The following is a 20,198-nucleotide window of genomic DNA, read 5'->3' as shown; positions in this document are numbered from 1 at the left end:
CAACCAATTGCTTGAAGGTCATTGATTTCAGCAGACATATAAATCAGCTGAAACATCTTTGCGAGGATGCTTATGATCACCTGATGAAATTACGCTCTAAAGATGGGTGCTTGCACGATCACTAGTAAAGTAGTACAGACTCATGACATTCAACATTACGGAGTGTATTAACTCGTGCTTAAGGCAGGTAAGAAAAATGCCAATCACCGTGTTGATTGATGTTCATTAGAGGCATATTTTAACATTGGTTCCATGACTAGCATAAAGAGACCTTGAATTTAACCACACCCTCAATTCTCGGGATACCAATTTGTTGAACTCACGGTTCAATGAAGCATGTCACTTTTTGACACAAGCGATTGATCAAATGGAGTTCCAAGTTATAGAAGGGAATAATGACAAAGTCGTAAAACTCTTTCCAGCCAATAGTGTTCATGCGGTGAGTTCCAAAAATTGATCGACTCCTTGCCAAGCATGCCATGGCAGCAATAAGGTATGAATATCCATGTTTTCTTATTTACTTTGTAATGAATTGAAATTTTACATGGCTCCTCAATTGTGATTTTTCTTTGTAATAAGTGCAAACGTGCAGCCATTAAATTCTGCTCGGACTATTACAAGAATCGATGTTGGGTGGAGGGTTATGTTGTTCTCATTCTCCCGGTTGTGTATCCCAGTGAGTGGGAAATCCCCCCAATGTTCAACAAATTGTCTTTGTGCCACCTCTTTGGCAAAGTCAAGCGAGAAGACTTAAGAGAAAAAAGATTCTATTGACTAAGGAAGCCAATCAATGATAGAGATGTTCACAATGCAAGAGCTATGGTCATAATAGGTAAAATTGCCTAACATCGTCCCAATGTCGTTTGTAGCTCCATCGACAAATTCGACACCATCCTTCTACTCAGTTGATGCCTCTATAATAACGATGATTGAATGCATGTTCAATTTGCAGACAACTTGGGCACACACGAAACAATTGTCCAATGCGAGTGACAAGCATTGAAAATGTATGGGGTGTCGTAGATGAAAATAGTGGCTCTTTAGACAGTAGTGATCTATTGTATCCACACTACCTTTTGATAATTTTTTCATTTATTGTAACAAAAAAAAATCGAAAAAGTTTTAACATGGCAAACAATAATAATTGCTTATTTAAGCCTAATTATATGATTGGAATTAAATCATTGTTGGAATATTTAATTTAATGACAAGTACATATTTTTTTTCCATAAGGTTTCATCGGATTTTATTTTGTTTTTGCAATCAAAGTTTAATCCTAATGGCTTTGCTTGTGAGATATAATATATTTAATTTAATGTAAATTCACAAAGTCAAATACAATGCAATGCAATGCAAGATGGGGTCAGGCAATGCCATAGCTTAAGTGACGCAATGTTTAAAATCAGTCACGCATCACCTAAAAAGCTAGATATGCAATGCTTTCAAAACTAGTGACATAATGCCTTAAAAACCAGTTACGTAATGTGTTAAAAACCAAGCATGTAATGCCCTCAAAACCAGTTATGCAATGCCTTAAAAAATAGTCATGCAATGTCTTAAAAACTAAGCACGCAATGCCTTCAAAACTAGTCATGCAATGCCTAATATCTAGTCAAGCGATACACTATATCACGTTATGATCACTATTTAAAAAGAAAAATTGTAAAGTGGGAATTTTGAAAAAAAGTAAAAAAAAAAAGAAGAACGAGAGAATAGGAAAACCACCTATTGAAACCCTTAACCCAAATTTACTCAAAAATCTATTGTCCCTCTAGCTAGCCTTACTTTTACCCTAGTACCCTAAAGCCTCCACCATCATCGAAATCAATGGCGGAAACTTCTCAGTCACTCAAAGTTACTGACAAGGGTGAAGGAAAGAGGGTAATCGAGATTTTTTTTTACTATTCCACCCAAGTAAAAGAGGAAATTGGGTCTTGATTTGCTAACAACAACAAAAGGTATTTCTATCGAAAAAGGTAAGCCTTCAGCCTCATGATTTAGGAACTAAGGACATGCTGATAGGCATAAGGGAATAAAAAATGAGAATATCTCACGCGAAAAAGTTATAGATTAGGGAAGTTTTAATCAAACAGTGTAGTTAAGCTTGACTTATGTAGGTTCTTTAACAAGCTTAAAATTAAAGGTTTAAGTATCTTTCGAGATATGTATTATAACTCTACAGCTGTTAAGGAATTTCACTCCATTATAACCATGAATAAAGATGAGTTGGAAAATCCTAGTGATTTTGTAGAGGATGGGTTGAATATGTTCTTATGTGGAGTAGAATTTACAATGACGGCCACTAATATTAAGAAACTCCTGAAAACAGAGAATGAAATGGGAGAATTCTCAATTCCCCCAAACTATGACTTGTCACCCACGTGGGAGGATGTAACAAGAAGAAAAGAAAACTACCTTTTAAAAAGTTATGCTAGTCAGTTAAAAAATGCACAACTGAGGCTCTTCCATTATTTCTTAGCCTCTACATTGCAAAAAAGGCCCAATAGTTTCAATTATGTTAATGCTCAAGATCTGTGGATGATGGAAGCTATTTTCAATGAAATCCCTCTGAATCTAGCAAGATATATAATAGAAAGAATGATAGGAACCTCCCTAGCTTTTAAGACCAATCTACCATATGAAAACATTATTTCCTTTATAGTTAAGAAGAAAGGAGTCTGGAGCGGTAGGTACCAAGTTGATTGGACCAAGAGCAAGGATCAGGGTATCTTTCTTGGGAGTCTCCAAAGAATGGGTTATAAGCTTGAGGTAGATGAGTCTATCAAATCTAGCCATGACAACCAAGTTCTTCCTGCCTTTGAAACTCCTGCCAGTCCTTAATTTAGAGTAAGTGAGGATCCTATTTCGAATGATATGATGTTTAATTTGCTAATGAGAATTGGTGGAAAATTGATTGAACAAAATGAGAGAATTATAAGAATGAAAGAGAAGTTATAAAATGTTGAGAATTTTTTTCTTAAAGAAGCTGTAGTTGACGAGGCATAAGAAAAGTGATCGATAGAACAAAAAAGAGAGGAGATTGTACCACAGAAAACTCAGAGCAAAGGTAAGGTAGCAATGATTGGTTCTGTATCTAGGAAACATTCTCTTAGAGGAAAGAAGACTAGAAGCTGATGGTTATGTTTGATTATTTTATGTTTTTATGTTTCTATGCTGATGATTATGAACTGATTATTTTGTTGATTTGCTATCAAGGCTTGTGGTATACTTATGGTTATTCAATTTATTATTATATTGGCTACTTTGGTTTTGAGAAAATTTCACTCCTTATTTCTCGTCTCGATTCCTTAATTATTATATATATGTTGCTCACATTGTGTATGATTTCATAGACCTCATTTTCTTTTATATATTCTTTAAAAATCATGTATATGTGCGAAAACGTGAACACTAAATAAAAATTATTTTGGTTTAAACAATGAGTGAAATGGTACAAAATGTCAATGTTATCTCCACAAGCTACAAAAAAGAACAATTCTAATTTTGTGTATCACCTTCCGAACGACTAATTATAGATACAAAAAAGAATTATAACTTGACCAAATTTAGATGGTGATAAACACAAATTACCCTAAACCTGTAATTATAATTTTTAGTATACACCAAGCAACTCTGTCTACTTTGATACCATACTAATCTTAAACAATACTTTCTAGTAGTAACAATTCGGTCACGCAATGCCATATCAACTAGTTGTGTTGACTACAAACCAGTCAAACAATACGTAAGTCATGCAATGCCATATCAAGAAGTCATACAATGATTGCAAATCATTCACGCAATGCGTAAGTCATGCAATGTATAAGTCGCGCAATGCCATATCAACTAGTCATGCAATGACTACAAACCATTCATGTAATGCGTAAGTCACGCAATGCCATATCAATTAGTAACGCAATACTATATCAAGAAGTCACACAATGACTACAAACCATTCATGCAATGTGTAAGTCATGCAATGCCTGTCAACCAATTATGCAATGCCATATCAACTAGTCACGCAATAAGTAAAAATCATTAACACAATACCTAAGTCAATCAATGCATATAAGCTAATCACGCAATGCCATATCAACTTGTCATGCAATGCCCAAAAAATGTCACACAATCCCATATCGACTAGTAGAGAAGGTTTATAAATGAGATAGAACTTTTATTGATCAGTTAAAGTAGTACTAGTCATTAGAAGCATCCCAAGTTTGTAGCACTTTGACCTTATGTTCTGGTCATTAGAAGCATCCTAAGTTAGTAGCACTTTAATCCCATGTTCTAGTCATTAGAAGCATCTTAAATTAGTAACACTTCTATTAAGGTATGATTAGAATACAAAGTAATAAATTATTATCATGTTAGGTGAAATAGATATAACTTAGACAAGCAATAGAACAAAGAGTAATTTTTTCATAATAAACAATGTTACTTTACAAACTTAAGTCTGAATAGAAAAACTAAACAAAGTAACAAACTTTAGTTTCAACACTATTGGCAAAAATCTCTAATGCATAATATTTCTTAAAGCCTTCAATGGCATTTGTCTTCAGGGTTTGCTCGCTTGTACCGATTAGTCACTCATAAGCAACGATTATCCACTCCTCGTAACTATTTCAGTCTATATGTTCTGAGGTTTGTTCACTTAATTGCCAACTCGTTTGCGTCCAAGGTCATTTTTCACGACACCCGTGATCAAAGTGCTCGATCTAGTGGCTTATAATGGAAAACAATGCAGCTAGGGGACCCATCCACTCATCATGTAAGTCGGACTGAATTGCATCCCAACGACCATATGAGAAGTCCATTAACATCATACTCCATTCCACCAATTTTATTTGCATTAGAATCCAGTGGCCGTAAACATGGCACGACACCAAAATCGTGTCCACCTCATGCTATGGCTTCCCTCAGGACGGACTCTCACTCCTCGCATTATCAAGTAGATGTTTAAACAGAACCACCTTCATTGGCTTGAAATTTTTATCAGACGGTGGTGGGCTTATTTCATTGCTCAGGCTAAGTAAAATGAATTGTCAATTAAGTTACGCTCAAAAGTTAGACACCATGAACTCACCTTAAACGTATATTTTTATAATTAAAACTCATTATAATATAATATATAGAATTTGGTGTCAAGAATGCATATTTTTTGCTTTTAGAATTGGGAATGGTGCTCGCGCATGCTTACACATGACGCTGATGCATGCGGTCATATGTTAGTTGTCCAACCACTCCCCTGACTTCTCCAAATGTGAAAAACTTCAAAGTCTCTTACCTTCGATGCCAAAATTAACCTTGCACATATAAATACCAATTCTAAAGGTCATTGGCTTCAATAATTTCGATCTGTAAAGCCAAATATCATTGAATGTTCTTATTTTACCTAGCTTGCCTTTTTTTCATAAAATGCTCGTATTTGTCCTTCAACGCATCCTTGGCTTTGTGCTGGACTAATAATGGGTTAATGTATAGGCTTCAAAGGTATTTGCTGGCCATGCTCAGCCATACATCTTTGACCAGAGGTGGAGGTAGAGCTTGAAGAGAAGGTGTGCTCTAAACATGCTTGGGGCCTTAAGTGGAGTTGTTCTATGAGTAAGTTGGGAGGCCTCAGATGGAGTTATGTTACAAGTAGGATGTGTGGTAAGTGGAGTTGGGCTATGAGTAAGATACGGGGTCTTAGTTGAAGTTAAGCTTTCAAGAAGAGTTGTGTATGGGGTCGTAAGAGGTGAACTTTAAGCTAAAGCAATTGGGTCATTAGAACCAGTTAGCTCATCAAGATCAACCTTGATATCAATGCCCTTTTCGTTACACTCACCATCCTATTAACTGATAAACCCACCCTACACAATGATAAAAATTAAACACATTAAAACATCAAATAGATCCTAAATGCTATAAGTCACTCAATGAGAAAAGATAAAAACTCATACCTCATAGTCGTTGAGTAGCTGACAAACAATCCAGTCTTCTAGCCTTTACATTTCCTACTGGATCTGTAATTACATTAACTATATCTACTGCTACATCTACTGTTGGATCTCTAGTTGCATTGATCGCATTTGCACTGCATGTCTTTCTACACTTCCATTTGCATTAACTGTATCTACATCTCCATCTGCAATGATTGAAGGTATTTCTTACACTGCATCCTCTTCCCTTTCATCTCACACTTTAAGCTTGTCTACATCTAAGGATGTAGCGGTGGGTTGCATGCCTAATCATTATCCAATGATTAAGCAACTGGAGCCTTAGGAGCAACAGAACCTTAGGAGTAGCACAATAGGCATCAACCTCTTTGTCTGTGGTGCGCTTCCACTTAATGCCTCCTCTTACCACCTTTTCCTCCTTATGCTCTATGATTTTCCTCTTTTGTTAGGTCATATTCAAGTTGACCATCTAACAGCCATAATGGAATGTATTGATGCCCCCGGATAGATGAACATTAATGTTAGCCCAATATGCCTTCAATATTTCTTCCGCATTTGGCTCCAAAGTCCCTAATGTGCACAACTACACCAAAACATACATTACCATTAGGTTGAAAGCTAGTTAACATATGACAAATAATTATATAAGAAAACAATATGGTCTTGTTCCTCACCCTACCATCTCTCTCCAAACCAGCAATCATGTTGTGGAAGCTTATGGGCCTCTCATCACAATGCCATTTTAGCATTCTTGGATAAACATTTTCAAACTGGCTGTAGGATCCAAACAAGTTTTGGATATCAAGAATAGCCTCCAACGTCTAAAACTGAACGTTAATTGTAAAGCATTTTAAGCACCTAATAAAATCTTATGCAAAAAAGAAAATGGAAAACCTTAGGGTATACTACCTAAAATACCTATACAAATTTGTAAAGGTGGTAATGTTTCTTTTCTTTTGCTCCATTGCTAGAAGTTGGAAGCCTCTTAACATGTAATCCACGATCAGACTCCATACATAGGTGTACCATGGGAATGCATTCCACTAGTTAATGTTCTCGACCAACAACAACAACCAAGGAATTACTACTTGTCTATATTTTTCACTGAATAAAATAGTGTTTGCGATCAAGATGAGGGCTATTTTTGTTGTGTCTACATCTTGTTGAAACTGCCTTCTTCTAAATGTATCTAACATATGTTCTAGCTTCATCTAGTTGCCCACTCCTTAGTGTCACTCATGAATTCTTTCGAGGATGGCCTTATAGAGATTGGAAATAATGGCCAGTATGGAGCAAAATGTGAGTCCTATCACCAGGCAGAACTCATGTTTCGAGAACCAGGCCTTGGTATTGCCTCTAGCAAACCACAACCCACCCTTGATGGTGCCGAGTTAATTGATTCTACATAGCAAAAGGTTGTGCACGAGACTAGTGTAGAATAAATATTCTTTGATTTGACATCTATCAGATTCCCAAAGGATGTTCTCTTCCTTGTGTCCAACTCATTTTTTTTTGCAACGCCTCACGTATGACATATAACTGTGTTTACTTACTGTGGATGTTAATGCCAGCATTAAAGCCCCACTAGTCCCTCGGCACACAAAGCAAAGCTTTCACATTCTATTGCTTTGTTTCTGTTCTAGCCACCTGCAATAGAAAACATATAACATTTCCATTTTAGTAAATATGTTCCATGAAGATTAAAAAAAACAATAACTAGTTGTTACTATCTTTATATACATAAAACAAAATAATTGAAGCACATGTGAAACATGGACTATTAAGTAACTAAACATATACATATTAAAGCATTAAAGTTGAGTAAAAAAAAAAATAGAATCCACACAATGACAGTCCAACAATGCCAGACAAATTACTCTCACACAATGTCATATAGATAACAGTCATGCAATGCCATACAGATAACAATCACGCACTATCATACAAATAACAGTCATGCATTGCCATATAAATAACAATCATGCAATGCCCTACAGATATTAGATTTTTTCATGCTTTGATATTAACTGGCATAGCTCTTAGAGATTTGAAACACTTTGCAAACATAGATCTCACCTAATATCAAGTTCAAAATGCTCTAATTCATATTTCATATGCAATTTTTCTTGATGAGTGATGTTATCAAGATAGAACTTTTGAGCAAGATTGCAGATGCCATCAATCTTGAATAATTTAAATCCATATTTAGGATCCAAAGATGAGTTAAGAACAAACAACTTCATTGTATCTTTATTAAATCTACTATTCATCTCCTATAGTACTGAATCTATAGTACCAATGAATAAGCCAATCCTATAATGATGCATCATCAAAATTTGCTCTCTTTTCAGTACTCGGCCTTTACTTGGTTGACGAGGACCATTCATATTAGGGATTTCTATCTCATGTTTCTCACAAGAAGACTTGGCTTCTTGAAACAAAACATCCCACCCATTACCTCTAAAGTTTTGAATAACTTTATTTGTTATAGTTATTGATTTCATTGCATTAATAATGTCTTGTGATTTACGCTAAAGAAGTCTGCATAAATTATTTGCTCTTTTCAAAATCTCTATCGTAAGATGTAGACTAAAAAAAAATTCAAATGCGGTCATCAAATCATAAGCTCCATCAGTTAAGACCTTTTGGGATGAGGTGCCACCTTTATTAATTCTCTCGCTTAGAACTTTGAGAGTTGGATTCCACAAAGTAAGTAAGCTACGAAGATACCTCAAATGAGAGCCCTATCATGTATCACCCACTTTTTTTAGTGAGCCAACTTGATTTTTTCCTTTTCCATTTTCAAGCTCATAAGTATAAACCAACTCTACAGCGTCAATTACATGAGCAATTTGCAAATGATCCTTTTTTTTCAGAGGAATCAATAACATTAATATTGAGAGCCAAATGAGAGAAAAAGTGCTCAACAAGAATAACATTTTTTCATGCTATTACCAATATTAATTGTAGTCAATGAGCAAAACAATGAATGTAATAAGCAAATGGGCACTTTTTCAAAATAATGCTCGTAGTCTATTCCATTCACCTCGCATATTACTGGCTCCATCATATCCTTACCCTTGGATATTTTGGATGCTAAGATTATAAAAAGCAAGCATACTACAAATTTTCTCTTTTAGAGTAGAAACATTATCTTCCTCCACATGAACCAAATCAAAGAAACTCTCTTGAATGAAGCCTTCTTTATCAACAAATCTTAAGATAATAGCCATTTGCTCTCTTTTTGCATCATCTTGTGATTCATCTACAAGAATACAAAATTTTGAGTCACCAATTTATTTCTAAATGAAATTTTGGATTTTGCTTGCAAAAAAGGCCAAAACCTCTTTCTAAATCATAAGAGATATATAAGAGGCATTTTGAGTGGCATTATTCAATACAAATAAAGCTACTTCCTTATTGTAAGAAGCAATCTATTTTATGATTTCAATAAAATTGCCATGATTAATTGAATACTTACATTCATTGTGAGTTATAAAGGCAATACATTGAAATACAAACAACTTAGCAGCATTAATTGAAACTTTGAGTCGCAATCAATTTTTCAAAACTTTTTTAGACTTTTGTTCGTCAACAACCTTCTAAATATTCTGAAATGAATTCATTAAATCGTGACAATGCTCCTTAGCTTTCTTATGTGTAGAATTTGGACCTTTTCCTTCATAGGTTAGAAGATGACAATCATACTCCATGTTGATTTTCCTCCAATGTCAAAAACCCTTAACTATAAAAGTAGTTGATTCGAAATGACCTGATGGCTTAGCAAATAGAAAGCATGGAAGACAATATGCTCTATATTTTGTTAGAGAATATTCCAACCAATTAAGATACAACTTAAACCAGGCATATACAAACTGTCTGCCATTCTTTTCATTTGCTGGATAAACACCATTTTGTGGAATCCCTTTATATCGACCAAGCCTAAGATAAGTTCTACATATTGCATCCTTTGGTCTATTGAGTAATCATTTATTGGTTTATGTAATCCTAAATCACACTATAAAGAAATATCATCAAATTCTTTAGGTTCGGTATTGGCAAACTTATTAAGGTGAGAATTTAGATAAGGAGATTCATGTTATGAAGGATTGGAAACTTCTGGATAAGGATTATGGACATTCACAGTTGACATGTCAGGAATAGAAAGGTCAACATTGTCTTGTTGAGATTTTTTCTTGAAGTAAGAATCAATTTTTGAATTAATCATGGCTTTGTACCTATTTAATTTGAAAAAGTAAGATAAGATTATTGAATTTTTCTAAATATTTTAATCACAATCTAGTTCAATTTTAAGCCAAATCCTCCAAATTGTGATCAATAATGAACAACCCATATTTATAGTTGAAAAAACTCACCCTGGCAATGATAACAAAACCTAACTTCGAGATTATATTTTGAGCTTTTTAATCAGTCACCTTCACCTATAAGGGAATAAAAGTATACCTATTAAATTAAAATATATAACAATAATTAATCTACAATATCCTTTATAAATTCAAATGTTACTAATATAAAACAAAAGTAACAATTAAAATTGAATTGAAATTTGGGAATTAAAGAAACATTACCTGTGCATTATGATAGATTCATTTTAAATGTTAACGATTTCAAAATTTATGTGAGTTAAGGAGTTTAGTCTAGTTATTTGATTTGGAAAGGAGAAGGGGATTTCAAATTTGTATGAGTTAAAGGGTAGGGTTTAGAAAAAAACAAGGAAAAAACAAAGACAGGAATGGTTTGAAAAAAAGTGAAGTGTTTCTATTAAGGAAAAAAAAAAAGAAAAAGGAATTGTATGAGTTAAAGGTTAGGGTTTAAAAAAACCTAACAAAAAATAGAGGGGAATGGCTTGAAGGGTTAAAAAAAAGAAAAAAGAAAAAATAAGGAAAAAAAGGAAACGGCTTGAAGGGAAAAAGTGGAATGGTTTGAAGGGCTTGGAGGAAAAAAGGGAAAGGAATTTCAAAATTTGGACCTAGAATGGATTGAAAATGGGTCTTTCAAAATTTAGTTTAAATTAGTTACCATTACTTCAAAGATATTCATTTAAATCATTTGAGCTGGCAAATCTAAAATCTTGACTCTGCCACTAATTGGATGGGTTGGTGTTCAATATCAGTTTTTGTCATCCACCTCACAAAAGTGAGATGTGGAAGCTGTTAAGCCTTTTTATTAATGAAATCTTCTGTTTGAGACAAAACAAGAAAAGTAATTCAATAAGGGAACCCAACACTTTTGTGTTTAACATTAAAGCCAAGGTCATCTGAGCCATTAACCCCTATACTTATTAGCGGAAGAAAGAAATTAAACCTGTGAAGGCTGCATGTTTTCCTTGCAGTTTTGCAGTCCCGTTTTCCATGTTGGATTGTTTAGACTATAGCCTCCATCAACCGGCAAGTTGACACCACTCACATATTTGGCCTCATAGCTTGCTAGAAAAAGGGCAGCCTGCGCAACATCTTCTGGTTCCAATATGGTCCCTTTCAAGACTGCTGTTGTAGACAATATCTCCTCTCCCATTCTTTTATCCAAAATTCCCAACGTTTTTTGTAACAGAGGAGTCACAATTGCGTGAGGAGATATCCAATTAACTCTAATTCCATACTCTCCTAACTCCACGCTTAAGCTCTTAGTCATTCCTACAATAGCATGCTTTGATGTGGTGTAGGCGTGAGAAATACTGAGGCATACCAGTGAAGCAACACTAGCAACGAAGAGAATGCAGTGAAGAGTATGCACCCTTTCTTGGCTGGAATCATCACTCTGGCAGCATAATTAGCACCCAAGAATGCGCCAAACACATTGACATCAAGTACCCTCTTAAGATTCTCAATATCTGAAGTTATGGCTCTCATTTCGAGGTCACCTGGAATGCCAGCATTATTGAACATGATATCAAGCTTTCCATACTCTCAGACTGCCAAGTCCACAGCATTTGGACATCAGTTTCACATGTCACATTACAGTGGATGTAGATGATACAGTCAGGGGTTCCAAGTTCTTTGCAGAGAGAATGACCTAATTCATCTTGTATATTTGCTATAAGAACCTTAGCTCCATGCTTGACAAAGAACCTAGCAGTGCTCTCTCCTATGCCACTAGCACCACCAGTTATCAATGCTACCTTACCTTCTAGCCTGCGTCAAGAAAACATAGGGTTTAAGTCAATGAATCCAATTTATATGTTTTGTCTTCTATCATGTGTAAAAATTTAAAGTATGGGCAGCGGCTTCCCCTTTTTTGTTGAACCATATTAGAACACAACAGCTGAGGTCGTCTAATAACTTAAAAACCTGACGAACAGACTTCAACAAACTGAGAATAATTTAAAAAAAAAAACAAAAAGGCCCTTGAAAAGACTTGAACACCTTCCATAAAAGAATAAATAGAGTAATTACCAAGTTATTTATGACAAAATAATTTTTCATATTTAATTAAATAATAAGTGCATGTATTTCTTATTTTTTAAAAGGGTCAAATTACCCGTTAAAAAAATATATAAATGACAAAGTAGTTAAACTCAATAGAATTAAGTGTTTAAGACTAGCATATACAGGAAAAATGAGTTTTTTGTGGAGCATAGCTTTCACCTCTTGGCTACCAGAGATTGATCAGCACTCATTGTGTATAGCTCTCGACAAGGAATCCGTCCTCAATATTTTGTTGTCTTCATGTCACTTCTTTGCCATATCTAGTATTTATAATGCAAAAAGCAGCCACTCACAGTTCAAGAATGAATATGGAAAAATCATTAGGTAGGTCCAAACCAGTAGATTTTTTCATTTGGGACTATTACTTGTCGTGCATTCGACGATTATGGAGTCATCAATGATCTCATCTTCCAGTTAATGACAAATTCGTGCCATTGTCAGGTCTTTTTCAACGTGTAAGTTACAAGTAAATCATGTGGTGTTTCATTTTATCGATATTAGATAAAGATTCGTGCGTCAATGTCGATTAAAATTTTATTATACAAGTATACATATCGTATGATTAGTATATAAATAAGCAAAGTATCGATCTCACTTGATCTAAAATTTTACTAAATATTAAAGTTAGAACAATTTAGTTTTATTTAAATAATTAAAATTTGAATTCTAATTAAATTAAAAATTACTCAACTAAAACTAATTTAATAAAAAAATTAAAGCAACAAGACAATTGGGTAAAATGCAAATCAAACAAGCCCTTAAAATTGCTATTCTTGCAATAGTATGCCTAGTCATCTTCCAACACTATATTCTTTATCTTCTATGCAGAATTGGGCAAAGTGATCAATATGCAAGTTGTAGCTCTATCTTTTAGCTTTCTAATGATCAAAACACTGAAGTATAAGCAAGCAAATTTCGAGTCTTTCAATACCTTGCTCTTCCAAATTAAACCTAATTCCCTTAATTCCAACAAAAATATAAAAACTAATAAATCATAATCGAATTAAAGGAAATAAACATCAAATTAAAATCACTCACTTAAAAATAAACTAATTATAAAAACAACTAAAAATAATTAAATTATAATTAAAATTTAAGGACTTAGCTAATATTTAATAACAAAATTGGACTAAAATAATTCTATAAAATAGAATTATCAGTTGGCTTGGGTAGTATACTTGTGTATATTCATTTATATGGATTTTTTTTTTCTAAAAGTTGAGTATATTGAGATAACAGAGAACAAAAATTCTCTTTTAAAGAGTAGAAGATTTTAAACTGTTATCTCTTAAGTTAGAAATAACACTCCAAAATCCCTATATACAAAAGTAAGATCAATCAGCATGAGTTTAGCTTACAGAACCCTGCTGAAATCAAGTCTTCCATCACACTTGTACAATTATGAGCCACCTCAAAAAGGAGAAGCAATCACTCTCTCAGCTAAACACTCAAAAATAGTTCAACCAAGAGAATAAAACCAAAAACAACCGTCCAAAAAAGAGATATGCCAACTCATGAAACATTGCTAGCAATTACATTAAACCAACCCCCACACATAAAACACAACTTATGATAATTCTATTATATAGAGTTATTTTGACTTATTTTGGGAGCTTAAGTAGCTAGATCTTTGAGATTTTAGGGTCGAATTTTAGTATTTTAGGTGTTTTTTTAGTTTAAGTTTGATTACTTGTTAAGTGATTAATTTAAGTTATTTTAGATAAATTTTAGGTTATTTTATTTTAAATTACTTTAAGAGTAGTTGTTGCTAATTTCCCTTATGGCTTTTGTAGGAAATTGATGAAAAAGGCTCCTTTGATGAAAATCAATGCAAGTATGGTGATAGCTTCATTCGTATATGTTTCAGTATTTTGACCATATCTCTTTTCTAAAACCTCCAAATGAGGTGATTCTAGACAATCGAATTATAAGAAGAAGGGATACAATGTTTATGTTCACCAATTTGCCCAGTTCTGATTGGATCATGCTCAAAATATTTGTCAAAGTCGGACCACTGCAGCAGTATGTAAAGACTGAACATGATGCGGTATTTGGAGCAAATCTTTCAATCCAGAAGTCCAATTGATGTGATTCTTAATCCATTGGAAAGTCAAGACAGGGATAAAACTTTTATTGTTACTACTTTGCCCAGTCCCTAACATATCGGGTGAAACTCACGTTTGAAGTTGATAGACTGCCACAGCACTGGAGAACAAGGCTGCAGCGTTGATGGAAGGAAGCACACATACAAAATTCCAGAGAGCTCAGCCTGCAGCACGGAGAAGTAGCGCCGCAGCGCTGCGCTACTTTCCTAAAAATAAGGAAAGTTAAACGGATTTCGAAAAATTAGGTTATTTGGAGCCTATTTAAGGAGCCTTTTTCAGAGATTTTGTAGAAGAAGCAGCAAGCAACTATTCTGGAGATTTGGAGCCAAGAACAAAGCAAGGAAACAAGAGAATGGAGAGAGAATCAAGATCACAAATCTCTAACTATTAGTTTTCTCTCTTACCTTTGTGTTTTCTTATTTTCTTTGACTTGGATTCATGGCTAAATTTCTTTGGATATTGTTTTTATTAGATACTATGAACTAATTATTTTTCTAGGATTGCAATTGAACTCACATGTAATCTAATTTTTAATCTCTTTTTGCTTATTTTCAATGGGATTGAATTGTTTATTCCAATTTGTTCTTAATGCTTTTAATTGCATGGCCACCAATTAAATTGATCTAGAAACCTAAACAAACTTGGGAAAGGGACTTTAGTGTAGACTAAAATTGGGATAGCATATGATCATATTAATTGATTTCCCTATAGGATAGGATATACCTATAGGCCATATGTAGGCAGATTAGAACCTGAACTTAATGAGTCTATTTAATTTCAATTCACATAGGGATATAGTGTTTTAGTTAAAAAAGATATTTTTATAAGATGAGTCGGGAGACCCTTATAAATAATTTAGGACTCTAGGTTAGCAATTCAACCCATTGAAATAAGTTAGAAAGAGAGAGGTAAGATTTAGATGAATGTGAGGCATATTGTAATCCTAGGCTTGTTTGATTTGCTGTTTGCCCAATTATCTTTATTGCTTTAATTTGTAATCAAATTAGTTTTTAGTTGCGTAATTTTTAGTTCAATTAGAATTAAGATTTTAATTGTTTTGATAAAACTAAATTGTTTTAATTTTAGTACTTAGAAAATTTTAGATCATTCCCTGTGGGATCGATACTCTGCTTGCTAATATACTATCCATTCGATACGTATACTTGCGTAGTAGAATTTTAACTGACAACTTACAGTAGATCTTAAGGGACATGGGAATCCTGCATTCATATCTTGTGTTGAGCCAACTCTTACATCCTCCAACTCTTATATGGAGCTTTTTGTTGAAAGTGCAAAACAAAATGAAGGCTAATAATATTAGTATTTATCATTCTATACATCCATTCCCACCTTACTAACAAAATACATTTTTTTTTAAACTACTTGGATGCTACCAAAGTTTCTAACCTGCATTTTGGTGCAGCTAATGATGTTCAATAGTGGAGATGGTTTGCCAATATACATTACCAGCATTCTAAGTATATACAATTCATGATCAAAGTGTTGAATATAGCATGCCGCCCTCATACAAAGAGGATAAGTCATCGTGACATATGACTGGCAATCAAAATTTAGTGATTGGTCGTTAAAGGTAGGTAGGCAAAAAGTTTATAGTCAAGTCGTGCTTCTATCAGTGACTTGGTTTGGAGTGTGCTCTGCATTGGAAGAAAAGATTTTGTCATCTGTCTTTTGTATAAGTTCTTATGCATGAAATTATTATAGAAAATTGTGTGTAAGGTTTCGAAAGAGCTTTTTTGATATGTTACAGATTTTTTGACCATTTGTAAAGTTATAATAGCAATGTTAATATAGAACTCTTTTTTAATTCTAGTGTATATATTTGTAATATTTTTTGGTGGGTGATTCTTCTCCTTGGCTTGTGATGGCCTATTTTCAAGATGTGCAGTTTAAAAAAAGCTCTCTAACCACTTGATTGCTTATCGGTGATGGCAAAGGTTGTTGGTCAGCTTGTTTAGATCTTGTTGGAGGTGTTGTTGATATATATGCACTAGTAAAAGTTGGAGTGGGGAATTATTGGTCATCTATTCATTACAGTCAAAACATCTTATAATTGACAACTCTTGCTTTGAATATTTTTGAGGTTAAACCTATAATGAATGTCCTTATTTGCTGGATCAAGGCTTTTATAGGTCTAGGTAGTGTCATGCAATGGATAGTTTTAAGTGCTGCAAGTTTTGTAATTATAGACCTTACTAATTTCTCTACTTGTTTTTCAAAAGTTACCAATTCCATTTGTTGAATATTATCTTCCACAGTGAATTGTATGCAGCATCTAAAACAATAAGTTTTTATCAGTGACATAATTAAAAGAGCAAGAAAACAGAATAAACAAATCTAAACTATCACACAGAATTAATTCTGATCTGCTTACGTTGGCAGTAATGTTTTCTCTTCATGATGTGTACACTAGTATTTTCAAGCACAGAAACGCAAGCCTGTTCCACATTCATTCCAAGAATTGTAAAACCATCCATTGTTGCAATTGATATCAGTTATCATGCCTGTCACTTTGAATCTAGTGTTCTGCAATGTGTATGAATTGTTAGTATGATTGTGTCATACAATTTTGTGACAAAATTGTTTGATCATTTTTGTTTATAACTTGTATTTTGGCTAGGTCAACTCCATTTCTTTCCATAATGATTGATATTTTTTAATTTTAGCATTGCTTGTAGCTAATTGATGTGGGTCATTTTGCATGTCAATGATTCAAAGACTGAATTGTTCATTATCATATCTCCAATTTATAGTATAATTACGTATTGATTTATTTCTAATATAATATGAAGTAGTTTAAAGAGAAACATTACCTTTGTTTAAATGCTGTAGTTTCTCGTATGCCAAAGCCAACATATATTTTGTTGGTTGAGCAAGATGCAAGGTAAAGAGTGTCTGAAAAAACCATAAAAAATTATTGAAAGTTTGATTAACAGATAGTAAATTAAACAATAATATATGATATTCATACTCATGTATTTATTTACTGTTGTGGCATCAAATATGATAATGGGGTTAATTACATCGTAGAGAAGGTGGTCTTGATTTATTTCTTTAGCTTTATCTCTATATAAGACAACTTTTAATTTGTTGCCACTATGAATAAGAAGAGAAAGCATGACATTTCATTGTAGTAAGATTGAGTTATGAGGGAAAACATATAAATTTTTAATTTTACTTGAAGTCCTTAATATAGAGGTCTCGTTTTTTCACCTCATTTGTTCCATTTTGCAAATAGACTCTTTCAATTATGGTCATGGATTTTAAAGCTCCAATAAAGTCTAGTTGAAATGAGAGCATCATTCAAATAAAATTAACTTAGCATTTGTGTAAAATTAAGGATCGGTTTTGATAGCACAGATGTAGCAAATTAGTAGTTAATCAGAGGTAAAATTCTAGGCAAACCAAAGGAATTAAAAGAGTTTCATTGTGTGCCTTTCGCACTTATCTTGTAATCAATTATTGTGAAGACTAATCAAAAACATGTTTATAGGACATCTTTATGCTAAGATTCGACCTAATGCTCAAATATGAAATTAATCATTAAATTAAAAACACAATGTAGTGGAAAAATAAAGCATGCATTTAATCAAAGAAACAACCGAATCCCACAGAATCAATGTTTGTGTTTTTCATGTAAGTTTCAAATTAATTATGAACATTCAGAAGTGTAAGTATTACATATCTTGCTGTAGATATTGTAATCAAGAGCCAATTAAATCCAAAATATGCTTGTCATGAAGCAAGTAATCGAAAAGAGAATAAGACAATCTAAAATCTTGTAGTAGAAATCTTTGTTTATTCACTTTTAGGATTTGTCAAATCTTCAGCCACCCAAGTGTTTGGCCTTTAACAGTAATCCACACAGTGATTGGATAAGTCCTTCTCAAAGGTAGAATTTTACTTGTAATAACAAGTTTTGTTACTAAAATAAAAAGACTAAAAGTTCTTATCAAATCTTATTTCCATCAGACAAAGAAATTTATTTTTCTTTTCTTATTTTTATGAAACAGCTAAGAAGTGGCTCAAGGCTTAAATTTTTAGTTGGCTAACATAATGTACTTATATAGTCGGAGTAAGTTGTAACCTTTGATAGAACATTTGCCTTTTTATTTAATTAAGTCCTTGTGAACTTAATTCAATTTTTAACTTTATTTTGGTCTATTTCAATTAAGTCTAACTTAATTGATTATTGTTGTCGATTTTGTACACGTAAGTATATGTATTGCTCAAGTAATATAGAGATAAGTTAAGTATCATTTTTCATAGAGATTTGCTCTTAAACTTTTACCAAGTATTAAACTTGTAACAAAAATTTTTCTATCAAAGCACTCGATTTTTTACACTTAATTAAAGTAAAAATTCCTACTGAAACTAACTATAGATATGAATGCAATTTTACTAAAGAAACTATTATTGTAAAGACCTAGGATCATGGTGTTTTTAAATATTTCATTGGAATCTAATCTTTTCCTTCAAACTTAGATTAATGGGGTGAATGACTAACTTAGAATCTGAGTTTATGTACAAGTTTTTGTAGAGATTCTTGCACACATACTTTTCAAAACTAATCCCATATGTCCATGCAAATCAGTTAAGAAAAGTTCATTAAGTTTATGTTCTAATTTAGTTGCCCATGGTATTTAGGTATATGTCTATCCTAAATATGAATCGATCACCTAATCTTTAAGTGAATTGAGCATAAGCTATTCAAACCAATGTCTATTCTAACTTTCCTTTGTCAAGTTGCATTTAGAGACCCTAATCATTTCAACTGGTGATCAAGCAAAGAAAAGCATTAATCATGGATTTGAATAAACCGTACAATACCCAGCAAAGAAAAGTCATATATTCAAACTACATATTGAAGAAAACTATAATCTTAGAAAAGGAATTTATTTTATCATCATTTCTTCCAAAAGCATCACAATTTCAAGGGAACAAATCATTTCTACAGCAAAAAGATAAGAGAGAACTTAAAAACTAGATTGAAGAAAAAGGTTGCAGATGATCTATATCTGCAATCTTCTTTGTTTTCTTCTAGTTTCCTCATTCTGTAGAACCTACTTCTTTTTTTTCTAACTATTGTTTGTTTCCTTCTTAGACTTTCCCTTTCAGCTGCTGAAAATCACATATTTATAGTCGGCAAAAAGCCTTAAAAGATAAAATCTTAAATGGTTGTGTTTCAGGGAAATGCGTCAGAGCACCATGACCTTCCTCTTTGAGTGCCACGACATTCTACTATTCTTTATTTCTTCCCCACTAATTTTTAACCAGCATTGTAACCCTCTTCCATGATCGTTGTAGAATTGACCTCTTGACCATTTGTATTGGAGCAATATGACTCCTTCAGGCACTACAACCTTGAGTCTTGCAAGGCTGCGCATTGCTCTTTTAGGTGCTACCTTGGTGCAAATTGCTGCAGTACCTCATCTTACAACGTAATTTTCTCATACCTCAAGGCTGATTTAGTGAAATGATAAAAATAAATGTTGTAGGTCTTTTCTCAGCTTTGCAATGGTCTAAGAATCATATTGACTGAATCTTTATAGCTCGAGTTATGTTTGAATTACTACAACATGTTCAGTAAAAATAAATATGTTTGAATTACTACACCATTTAACTTTATGCATTTGGAAAGCTACAAACACAAGGACTAAATCAACATTGACATAAAATAGACTTTTAAC

The 20,198-nt window shown here is 33.2% G+C and overlaps 1 pseudogene across 1 annotated transcript; it reads right to left on the bottom strand.

Annotated features, from left to right (window-relative positions):
• Positions 1–5,410: 5,410 nt before the first annotated feature.
• On the bottom strand, positions 5,411–12,576 carry LOC110420732 (short chain aldehyde dehydrogenase 1 pseudogene; annotated as a pseudogene). Its single transcript, XR_016351478.1, has 5 exons — positions 12,545–12,576; positions 11,265–12,091; positions 8,986–9,204; positions 6,614–7,586; positions 5,411–6,522 (listed from the first exon to the last, which is right to left on the bottom strand). The product of XR_016351478.1 is annotated as a short chain aldehyde dehydrogenase 1 pseudogene (transcript).
• Between the last annotated feature and the right edge of the window lie 7,622 nt (positions 12,577–20,198).

The sequence above is a fragment of the Theobroma umbraticum genome, unplaced genomic scaffold (genome assembly GCF_002168275.2).
Source record: "Theobroma umbraticum cultivar Fairchild unplaced genomic scaffold, ASM216827v3 scaffold_86.0, whole genome shotgun sequence".
Taxonomy (NCBI): domain Eukaryota; kingdom Viridiplantae; phylum Streptophyta; class Magnoliopsida; order Malvales; family Malvaceae; genus Theobroma; species Theobroma umbraticum.
Note: the sequence above shows the minus strand (reverse complement) of the source record. Positions and strands in the feature narration are given on the sequence as shown.